The sequence below is a fragment of the Chiloscyllium plagiosum genome, unplaced genomic scaffold (assembly GCF_037043375.1).
Source record: "Chiloscyllium plagiosum isolate Xiang-an unplaced genomic scaffold, Cpla_swu_hap1 HiC_scaffold_29, whole genome shotgun sequence".
Classification (NCBI taxonomy): domain Eukaryota; kingdom Metazoa; phylum Chordata; class Chondrichthyes; order Orectolobiformes; family Hemiscylliidae; genus Chiloscyllium; species Chiloscyllium plagiosum.
Genome location: NW_028270167.1, coordinates 33,369,625 through 33,380,547, shown reverse-complemented (window position 1 = coordinate 33,380,547; position 10,923 = coordinate 33,369,625). Strand labels below are relative to the sequence as shown.

The window sequence follows — 10,923 nt, the reverse complement described above, 5'->3', positions numbered from 1 at the left end:
TTTGCACAAATATTTTTTTCTTATACGTGGCTCAGTGAAAAATCCTGTGAAACATCTTGGGAAATTTAATTACATTAAGATGCTATGTAAATATACATTGCTTTTCTTCTGTTTAGGTTGGTTGTCCAATTCAGTATTTTGAGATAGATACAGTTACTGGACTTAGAACTTCTTGGCTTTGTCTACTCTGAAAGAGAAATGACCAACCTGGCAACTATTTATGGTATTTGTTGGCAGCTCCTTCCAAGTTAGAAATTACTTGACACATGGAAATTTACCGTGGGGGCACAGAGAAGGAAATTAAAACAGTAACAATAACTTGATTCTGACTCTCTCACCAAAGAGAAAAAAGAGCTGAAATGTTCATACATTTTTAATTATGTTTCTATAAAAATATAATGCGTTGCATCTCTGATGTTTTACTTCACCTATTAGGGGATTGAAAGCTGGGTGGCCCAATCCAAGTTTGCACTATTCCTCAATGCCCCTCATCAGTTGAGAGGCTATGGGCGGATAGGCATGCTCATGGGTCCCTTTATAAATTCCCAACTGATGAATATTAATATCTAAGGGCAACAGGCGTCATGGCAATGGTTGATGGACAGCGGTGCTGCCCAATAACAATGACAAGGATGGTGGGATGGACGTATCGAGGGCGGGCCCCTCAAGCCCTGTCCCTGTTGGGGTGGAGGGGCGGGGCCAGCTGGAGGGGGTGGACCAAATGACACAATTGCACTTTCCACTCTCACCAATGCCCAAGATTGGTTCCAGGGGGCGGGGGCAGCGGGTGAAGGGGTGGGTTAAATGGCACACTTTCTCATTCGCCCCACCACCACCCACGTTTCTGATCGGGTAGGGGGCGGTCCCTGCGGGAAGGGATGGACTCAATGACACAATTGCTCCTTCTCCCGGCTCCAGCTGGGGAGGAGGGGGCGGGGCCACTTCGCTGGCTGGGTCCAATGGGCCCGTGGGGCGGGGCGTGGGCGGGAGGGAGCGACCAATGGGAGGAGACGGGGCGGAGTGGAGGGGGTGGAGCCGGGGCGCGCTGACGTCATGGGGATGTATCGATGTGGGCGCGTGGCGGCGCGGCGGCGGTGTCAGTCTGATGAAGATTGGCATGAAGGTAAGCTGTCATTCACAGGCAGAGTCACCGCGGTGCAACACTGTATCACGGGGCAATACAGTGTAACCAGCGGCGCACACGGATACATTGCGCACAGGAGCTCGCAGCTCTAGACACTTCATTTCACTCATTGTCCCAGCCGGAAGAAAGGGCACAGCTTTATTTATCCATTGCTCTTGCATCTCTCTCTCTCTCTCTCTCCCCCTCCGCCTTTCCATCTCTAATTTTTTTTTCCCTTTTCTGTCTCCCCACCTCTTTCTTCTCTCCAGTTTTACAGCTGATGGTGGGAAAGTAGCTGCATTGTTAAGCGATGAGCGGGGGAGTCTTTTCTGTGTGCGTCTGCAAATAGAATCTTTCCACATTAGCTGTCTGATCATTGTACTGTGTTGGGCGCCTCAATCTCAACTTCTCAACATTTTCGACTTTTCAACCGGGGAGCTACTGACTGATGCATTTACAGAATGCATTAATCAGACTCCTGAAATGTTTTGTTTTGTAGTCTTTTTGCCACCGATTCTGTTTTATACATTTTCCCTTCCACTTTCTGGATGCAAATAGGGAGGAGATTCCCATTCGCACTATCGGAAGAACCTTTTCGATGTCTTTTTTTTCCTTTCCGCTCTTCATCCCCCCACACTCTTTCCCCCCCCCCCCCCCCCATCTGTTTGATACAACTGTTGACCTGATGTAATTTCTTTCTGTCAAGAGGTAGTATTGATTAATAAGAGCATTTGATCAGTTATCCTTCATTACATTTCAGTTTGTATTTTTTTTGCCAATCTTAATTAAGTTTGATTTCGCAAAATTATTTTATTTTTTAAGCACAATAAGAGGGGGCGCTGGGTACTTCCGAGCAGAGTTTGAAGCTCTGATATCTTTGCTCTGTGCTTATAAATCACCAGTCAGATTTTCTAATGGATTTGAAATTGTATCGTTTTATACGTTTATGTGATGGAGTGAATTCAGAGAATGTTATTTTCTTGAAAAGTGCTTTTTTTTTATCCTTTTGATGTATCATCAGGAATGTTGCAACACATTTGTTACAAATTAATATTTGCTCTATATTCTGTTACTATGGAAATGAAGCGAGAGGAAATGGAACAATTTGCTTATCAGAGAACTTACATTGTAGATTTCAGAAACGGTTTATTTTGGCTGGCATACTCCTTTTAAATTCCACTTTTAGATGTGCCTCGTGAAATGCGTTTAAATGATTAATTAAAAGGAAATAAATCGATTTCAGTCTCCTCCTTGTAGCCTCTGTGTATAAAGTCTCGCCATGCAGCTTCTAATATCTACTCGCCTCTAACATTCGGTACCTTTTTTTGGGGAGGGGGGAGAGGAAGCTGCGAGCCGCTTGCAATCAAGCGTGGAGTTAATTTGCTAGCGCAAGCCCCAGTTGTTGACTTAAAGCGAAGATATTGTGAGGAATTTGTTTAGCAGTATCAATAAATTAGCATGCTTCCTCACAGGATCGGAGCCTCCGATCAGTAGGGCGATGGAGCTGACTGGACAACGGATGTGTTCGCTTCAGGCCAGTCCCACCAAACGCAGAACTAATTTGCTAAGAATTTCTATGTTGCTATTAGGGTTTTGCTGGGATTGCAGTGACTCCTATGCAATGGGAGTAAACCAGAACGGCGCAGTGGAATTCTGTGCAGGAAGCAGGTATGCAGTTGGAGAGCCGAAGCTTGATTGTTACATACAGTATACATGTTCTGACACCCTGCGCCCGTAGATGTATCTGGGTCTGTGTTCGATGTGAAATGGGTGTCCCTCCAGTTCAGGGCTTCAGTCACTGTTGGTGCACACAAAGTTACTATCTGTCATTTCAGCATTGTTTTCTATCTAGTACTCTGATCCAACTCTCCCTCTTAAAGGCTCAGAGCTTGTGCGAGAGCAAAACATAAAGTCACAACCAGGCAAGATGTTTATATCTGGAGTAAAAAAAGTTGTATGATCAGGTTAGCTCTGATCATGTAGCCTTAACATGTTGAACTTTTTTTTATTTGCAGTGCTATTGTCAAAGGAAACTTTACATAAAATATACATAAAATATAAATGTGTTGCATTTTGCTAACCTGTTTTAAATTGGAGGGTCCCAGCTAAAATTAAAAAGGCAAGCATACAGTCAATAACTTTGCTTTCAAATCATTCTCCTTAAGGAGATTAGTGCCTGTTTCACGGTTTTATTGCGTGATCTTTTGCGTGGAAATAACCAATTTCCAAATCCAAACTTGCTTGTGTGCTGGCTGGGGAAGGAGAGGCACCACAAGACATTATTATTGGTGTTCCCAATTCTTTGCTGTTTCATTTCCTGTTTTCTTCAAGATGATGTGAAGTGTTTGCAGAAATCTGGAGGAGGAATCACTAGCTGGACTACTGAACTATTTATAGGTAGGGATTGGGGGAGGGTATATGTCTCATCTTGCAGAGTGCATGTGTATTGCCACCCACTCTGCAACTGTGTTGAGCTAAATACTCCTCCAATAATAGAATGCAAAATTCAACGTGTTTCTGAGAGACAGCTTTCACTGAGGAAATTTTGAAGAAATGCTAACTAATTCGTCGTGTTGAATTTTTGGAGTTTTGGTTTGGTTTGGCAAGTGAGCAGAGGGCATGGGGATAGCATCCTGGAGTGAGGTAAGACTGCAAATACAAGGGAACTGGATGAGTCCAAATAGTTGGATTGAGATGGTCACAGAAGCACACCCTCTGTCAATGACCAGCACTCGTGATCTCCATGGGCTCATGTGTGCCATCAACTTTAGGTTCATCTTCCTGCAACACTAGAGGTGGTTGGACCTCAATTTTTTAAGTGTTTTATTTTATATATAGAATACCAAAAACTCTTATCAAATACCCGTATCCTTGAAATTAGTGAAGGTGAATCGCATTCATGCATCAGAGGAGAAAATAGATAACCACACAAGGCTAATTAGAGTAGAAGGGTCACTAATCGCATTGGTGGTAGCTTGTATGGAGTACATACAGAGGTATAGAATCATTAGGCCTTGTCATTTTCTGTACTATAAATATTGTACTATGTAAAATACCTGAAATTCTGTAGTGTGGAAATAATGCCTCATTTATTTTAAATATAACCTTTCATTCAATATTCTCTTTTACACATTTAGCAAAATATATGGTTTAGCTGCAGCCACAGACACATGTAGTGCAATTTCTGCAACAGCTGCTGTTTTATGCTGTAGTCAATAGTATTTTCACTCTTTATTTTCTCTTTGTGCAGTTCAATCTGAAACCTGCAAAATAAATGTTCACTGTTAAAATGTGAAAGTTCAGACTAACTTACTTTTATTAATATGTTGTGTTAATGATCATTTCAATCAAGAATATTCAGGAGCTTAAGGCAAAGTCTTGATGATAAATGTGAGCCGTGAGATTTTTGGTTTTATTTTGCTGAAAATGTTTTGGAAATTCTTGGATTTCTGCCATTTATTGAACATTGTTCCTTCAGTCATATATTCCAGTAGCTGGGCAGTATAGCTTGTGATTTTTGATTCCTTTCTTGCTTGTTAACGTCAGAGATATTATTGTCCTGTGTAATTTTGAAATCCTGCCCAGGTTGAATTGTGTTTGGCTTTCACTGTTATCTAAGTGAATATGGTACTGCAGAGTAACTTGTCCTTCTCCAAAGGTTACGTCAGCTGGCCAGTAAAGTACTGGTGGATCTTTTGTCACTTCGTCTTCCACCTTTCCAGTCTGTTTTGCAAAACAGCAACTCTGTGTGGCACAGTCTATCAATGATTTAGTCTTTGAGTTGTGCAGTTATTGTGTGTAATGCAATTTTTCAGCATTGGTGGGCACTGCATTTTTAACAGAAAAGTTCCATTAAAATCTTAATCCATTAAGTACTTTGTTTTGAAGATATCATTCAATTTCCTAGCATTTGAACTGTATTAGTACCTGTGTAATGAAATTAAATATATTTTTACAGGCTGATTGTCCTGCCTGAATTTGAAGGATGTTTACAGATTTAGTCTTGTGTGAATCTGAAACAGATTGAATGTTAAATCAATTAATGTTTAGTAAGAAGCACTCTCTTTGTTCTCATATGATTTTTATTTGTTTTATTAACCTGTAAGCTGCTAGCAGGTCCACGGAAATTCGACTTTTCATGGAATGTAGGAACAGAATTAGGTCATTCAACCCCTTGAGTCTGTTTAACAATTCAGTGGAATCACGGCTGATCAGGATCTTAACTCCATGTTCTTCTTACCTTTTCCTCAAACACATTATGCTGATCTTAACTGGGGTCCTCCATTTGCCCCAGTATCCACAACCTTTCTTTGTGGGAGGAGGTGGTTGTGTGATCTGGATTTCCACTCATTTGTGTGTATGCGTGTGTGTGTGTATAAAATAGGCTTTTAGATTTTATTCCTGAATGCTCTTGCACTGGTGTTCCTGTTTGGAATTTCCCTGGTCCTGGGTTCACTGTTTCAGTTTTTTGAGGTTCAGCAGTGAGCTCTAATTTTCAGTTAAGTCTACTCACATTTTTGGTACACGTGTCATTGTGAAGACTGAAAATTAAACAGCTTCAAATATTTAACCTTCTTTTTCCCCTTGTAGCTTTGCTTGTTTTTTATTCTATAATCCAGGCTTTTTGAGATTCATGGCAATTGGTTTCCCTCAGGTACTAGCCCTAACGAGAATAACTGCTGAGAGAGAGTCAGATCTGTTTACGATCTGTCCACACCACTAAATAGTTTGCATACATTTTATAAGGGAAAGGTGTCAGCAGCGATTTTCACATTTGCTTTTAAAAGAAAGCATCGAGCAATGGGTTTTTGAGTAATTATTTAATGCTGATGAGGAGGAGAGGAGCCATTGAAACTGAAGTTGCACAACACAACCTAGGGAACTGGAGGGCTGATCTTGTGTAGAACAAAACTGGTTCTAACAAACACTTGTCCGTTCTAAGCAGTTTGGCATAAATAACCCTTTAGCACCTGACAGACAGCTGAATACCTCCAGGTTGTGAATCCAAGACCGTTGGTAGTATTATTGTGACCGATGGGTAGACTGGTGAGTAGAGGGAGGAATTCTGAAATGGTAATCAGAGTGCTGTAGTCCATCTGTAACTTGTGACCAGTCAAATTTATTTTACCTATTTGATCATGAGTTAAAGCAGCCTTTGTGTGTTTTACAAGTAATTGGAACATTGTGCCTTTCTTACAGTGACTGATATTTCAGTCCTCAACAACATAAGACTGACATAAGCTGTGTGGTAAATGAAGCCAAGTTTGTCTGACTCAGTTCTTTGTTAGCATTAGAAAAAAACACTAGAATGAAGTGGAGTTGGTAGCATAGTGTAGCTGCCATGGATAATAATCTAGAACCTCAGGCCGAATATGGGTTCGGATTCTACTATGAGAGATGGCACAATTTGAATTCAGTAACTATCTGAAATGAAGAGTTGGCCGAATGATGACCATGTCACCATTGTTGATTATAGTTTTAAAATAAAATCTGATGTACCAATGTCCATTTTTAAAAAAGGAAATCTGCTGTCCTTGCCTAGTCTGGCCTAGATGTGACTCCAGACCCAAAGCAATATCATTGACTCTTAATTGCCCTCTGAACAATTAGGATTGAACAATAAATGGTGGCCTAGCTGGTGATGCCCACATCCTGTGAATAAATTAAAAGAAAAATTCCTTGATTTCTTTTTGGCAACAACACTCCAACAATTTAGTTATAACAAAGTACAGGGTAAATCCTTTAAAATAGATCCAGGATTTAAGGTCAAGAGATATTTGCTATATTGAAAAATAGGATGGAGAATAAATTCATGTCTTTTGTATTGTTGATGGGTAAATTCCATTCAACCTGACCACCTTCAGTCCCCATGTTGCTCTGAAACTGGGCAGTGACTATTCATGAAGGCATGTTGCTATGAAATATCATTGTTTAACATTGCCATTAATCTGTTCAAAATAAATATTAACATTTGTAGATAAAAGCATTCCTGGTGAACATTTTGAGAGTCTGTATGTTGATATTCATAGAGCCCAATTTCAGGCCATTGGTCTTTAAGCCCATTGAAACAGCTGTCTGTGGCATCTCATCCCCAGTGACCACTTGAGTTTGGACAGTGATTGCAGGTAGTTTATCTTATTATGGAGTAATTATAGCTGAACCCAATCCTGTTTATGCTGAGCATCTGGACTCGGTCATTGGACAGTGATCTGTACAAAATCTTTTTTAAAAGATGATCACTGCACCTTTGGCACCTCTCCTTGCGCTGCATTGGCTTGCCATCCTAGATTTGGTGCGCTGGTATGGAGTACCACATGAGCTGACAGTTTTTTGATCTCCAATTTGAGAGTAAATGCCATCAATTGCAGCAGTGCTCAGCTACATATTGTAGTTAAATATGTAAATGCTGAGTACGCCGTTTACTGAGCATCTAATCTAGTCTATAACTGACCTTGCTTAGATGAACAGAGTGCTCTCCAAATGTTAGGTATTCAACGTAGTTAGATACAAATATAGTTTTAAACACTTCAAGGCCAGTTATAGAATAGATTAAGTACAGAGTGATAGTTCAAGTTTAGTATTTGTTATTCTTGCAGAAGAGCAGAGAAGTTCTCCCTCAACTTCTGGGCGAAACCTACCCTTTAACTTGCACCAATAAAAGGTTTATCTAGCCACTATCTAACCAAGTTGTAAACTTGCTGTATGCAAATTGGCTGTGACATTTCTTGCATTGCAAAATGATTACACTTCCGAAATGTTGGACATAAAGGTTTTTAAGAAACCAGAGATCAGGAATGTGCTACCTAAATGTAAGTCCTTTCATTTTGTGGAGTGTGTATCTGGTTAAAGGTCCGAATTATATCTGGCATAAGTGAAATATAAGAAGGCTTCCTTGTGCCAGGAGTTTCATTGCATCTCATTCCAGTACCTGATAGGAATATGATTCCAAATTCAGACGACGGTTACATTCTAACTGTAACATTAGTGTAAATGGAACAGCATCACCGATTCCTGGTGTGAATCATTCCTTAATCTTTTCCCTTCCGCCTGTCTCCACTCTCTCTCTCTATTTGTCTCCCTCTCTTTTTCCCCTCTCTTTTTCTCACTCTCACTGTCTTTTCTCCCTCGCTCTCACCCTCTTTTCTCCCTCCCCTTCTCGCTCTTTCTTCCTCTTTTCACTCTCCCCTTTTGCTCTCTCTCTCTCTCTCTCTGCTTTCGCTTGCTCCCTCCCTATCTTTGCTCCCTCCCTCTCTTTGCTCCCTCTCTTTGCTCCTTCCCCCTTTCTCGCTCTGTCCCTCTTTTTACTATCCCTTTTTGCTCTCTCCCTCCCTCTTTTCGCTGCCTCCCACTTTTCATGCACTCTCTTTTTACATTTTCTCTCCCTCTTTCCCTTTTCGCGCGCGCTCTCTCTCTTTTTGCTCCCTCCCTCTTTTCGTGCTCTCTCTCCCTCCCTCCCTTCCACTTTTCACTCTCTCCCTTCCTCTTTTCATCTCTCTCCCTCTTTTTGCCCTCTCCCTCTCTCTTGTCACGCTCTCTCCCTCTTGTCGCTCTCCGTCTTCTCTCTCTGTCTTCTCCTTTTTGCTCTTTGTCTTTTCACTGTCCGTCTTTTCATTCTCCCTCCATCTTTTTGGTCTCTTTCCCACTCCGTCTTTTTGCTCTCCTTTTTTTTCTCTCTCTCTCTCTCTCCTTTTTTTTTTTCTCTCTCCCTCCTTTCTCTCTCTCCCTCTTTTTGCGCTCTCTCCTCCCTTTTGCTCGTCTCCCTTTTGCTTGTCTCTCTCGTTGCTCTTGCTCGACCCATTCTTCACTCTTGCTCTTGCTCTTCTCGCTTACTCTTTTCCCTCTTGTTCTTCTCTCTTGAGCTCTCTCTCACTCTTGCTCTTCTGTCTCTCTCTTTCTTTCTCTCTCTCACTCTCACTTTGTGTTCACGCTCACTGTCTTTTCTCCCTCATGCGCTCTCTCACTCTCTCCTCGCTCTTCTCTTGCTCACTCTTCTCTCTCTCACTCTCTTTTCTCTCTGACTCACTCTTTCTTCTCTCTCTGTCGCATTCTCTCTGCCCCCACTTTTCTCTCTCTCTTGCTCTTCCCACTCGCTCTTGCTCTTCCCTCTCTCTTTTCTTTCTCTTGCTCTTGCTCTTCTTGCGCTCTCTTTTCTCTCACGCTCTCTTCTCTCATGCTGTCTTTTCTCTCGCATGCTCTCACTCTTCTCTCTTGCTCTCGCTCGTCTCTCTCGCTCTCATCTCTCTCGCTGTTCACTTGCATTCTTTCCTCTCTCTTTCAAGCATGGCCTTTTCTCTCTCGCTTGATCTTTTCTCTCGCGCTCGCTGTTTTCTCTCTCTCTCGTCGCTTGCACTTTCCTCACGCTCACCTTCGCTGTTTTCTCGCCTTCGCTGTTTTCTCGCTCCCCTCTCTCGCTGTTCTCTTACTGTTTTTTCGCTCGGCTTCAGTCTTGCTCTTGTTGTTGCTCTTCTGTCTCACTCTCGTCTCTCGCTCTTTGCTCTCGCTCTCTTTTCTCTTGTGTGCTCTTTTCTCTTGTGCGCTCTTTTCTCTTGTGCGCTCTTTTCTCTTGTGCGCTCTTTTCTCTTGTGCGCTCTTTTCTCTTGTGCGCTCTTTTCTCTTGTGCGCTCTTTTCTCTTGTGCGCTCTATTCTCTTGTGCGCTCTATTCTCTTGTGCGCTCTATTCTCTTGTGCGCTCTATTCTCTTGTGCGCTCTATTCTCTTGTGCGCTCTATTCTCTTGTGCGCTCTATTCTCTTGTGCGCTCTATTCTCTCTCGCTCTATTCTCTCTCGCTCTATTCTCTCTCGCTCTATTCTCTCTCGCTCTATTCTCTCTCGCTCTATTCTCTCTCGTCTTTACTCTTCACTGTTGCTCTCGCACTCTTATCTCTCGTGCATTCTTATATCTCATGCGCTCTCTTTTCTCTCGCACTCTCTTTTCACTCGCACTTGCTGCTTTCTTGCGCTCGCTGTTTTCGCGCTCTCTGCTCTCTCTCTCTCCGCTGTCTCTTGTCACTCACTGTTTTTCTCTCGCTCACTGTTTTCTCTCTTCTCTCTCTCTCTCACTCTCCTTGCTCGGTTTCGGTCTCACTCTTGCTCTCACACTTTACTCTTGCTCTTCTGTCTCACTCTCATCTCTCCCTTTTTACTCTCGCCCTCTTTTCTCTTGTGTGCTCTTTTGTCTGACTCTTCTCTCTCGCTTTTCTTTTCTTGCTCTTTTCTCTTTCGCTTTTCTTTACTCTCTCGCTCTTTTCTCTCTCGTGCACACTTTTATCTCTCTTTTATCGCTCTTATCTCTTACTCTTCTTTTCACACTCACTTTCTTTTCTCTTGCGCTCGCTGTTTTCTCTCATGCTCGCTGTTTTCACTCTCCCTGCTCTGTTTCATTCTCTCCTCTCTCTCTCGCTGTCTTTTTCTCTTGTCGCTCACTGTTTTCTCTTTATCTTTGCTTGCTATTTTCTCTCTCTCGCTATTTTCTCTCTCTCTCCTCTCCCTTGCTCCCTCTTCTCTCTCTCCTCTCTCTCTTGCTCCCTCTTTCTCCCTCCTCTCTCGTGCTGTTTTCTCTCTCTTGCTCTTTTGTCTCATGTTTCCTCCGCTCTTCTCTCTCTCGCTCTTCTCTCTCTCTCTCGCTCTTCTCTCTCTCTCTCTCTCGCACTTCTCTCTCTCTCGCTCTTCTCTCTCTCTCGCTCTTCTCTCTCTCTCGCTCTTCTCTCTCTCTCTCTCTCTCTCTCTCGCTCTTCTCTCTCTCTCTCGCTCTTCTCTCTCTCTCTCGCTCTTCTCTCTCTCTCTCTCGCTCTTCTCTCTCT

At 42.4% G+C, this 10,923-nt stretch overlaps 1 protein-coding gene across 3 annotated transcripts in view; it reads left to right on the top strand.

The window, feature by feature from the left end:
• Positions 1 to 2,609: 2,609 nt before the first annotated feature.
• The window catches only part of pknox2 (pbx/knotted 1 homeobox 2), a 479,880-nt gene continuing 471,566 nt past the window's right edge, over positions 2,610 to 10,923 (top strand). For 2 of the 3 annotated variants that reach the window (XM_087976466.1, XM_087976462.1), the window contains exon 1: positions 2,610 to 2,791. The gene's annotated coding sequence lies outside the window, so the exon portion shown is untranslated. The remainder of the gene's footprint in view (positions 2,792 to 10,923) is intronic. The other variant, XM_087976460.1, reaches the window with a different exon arrangement.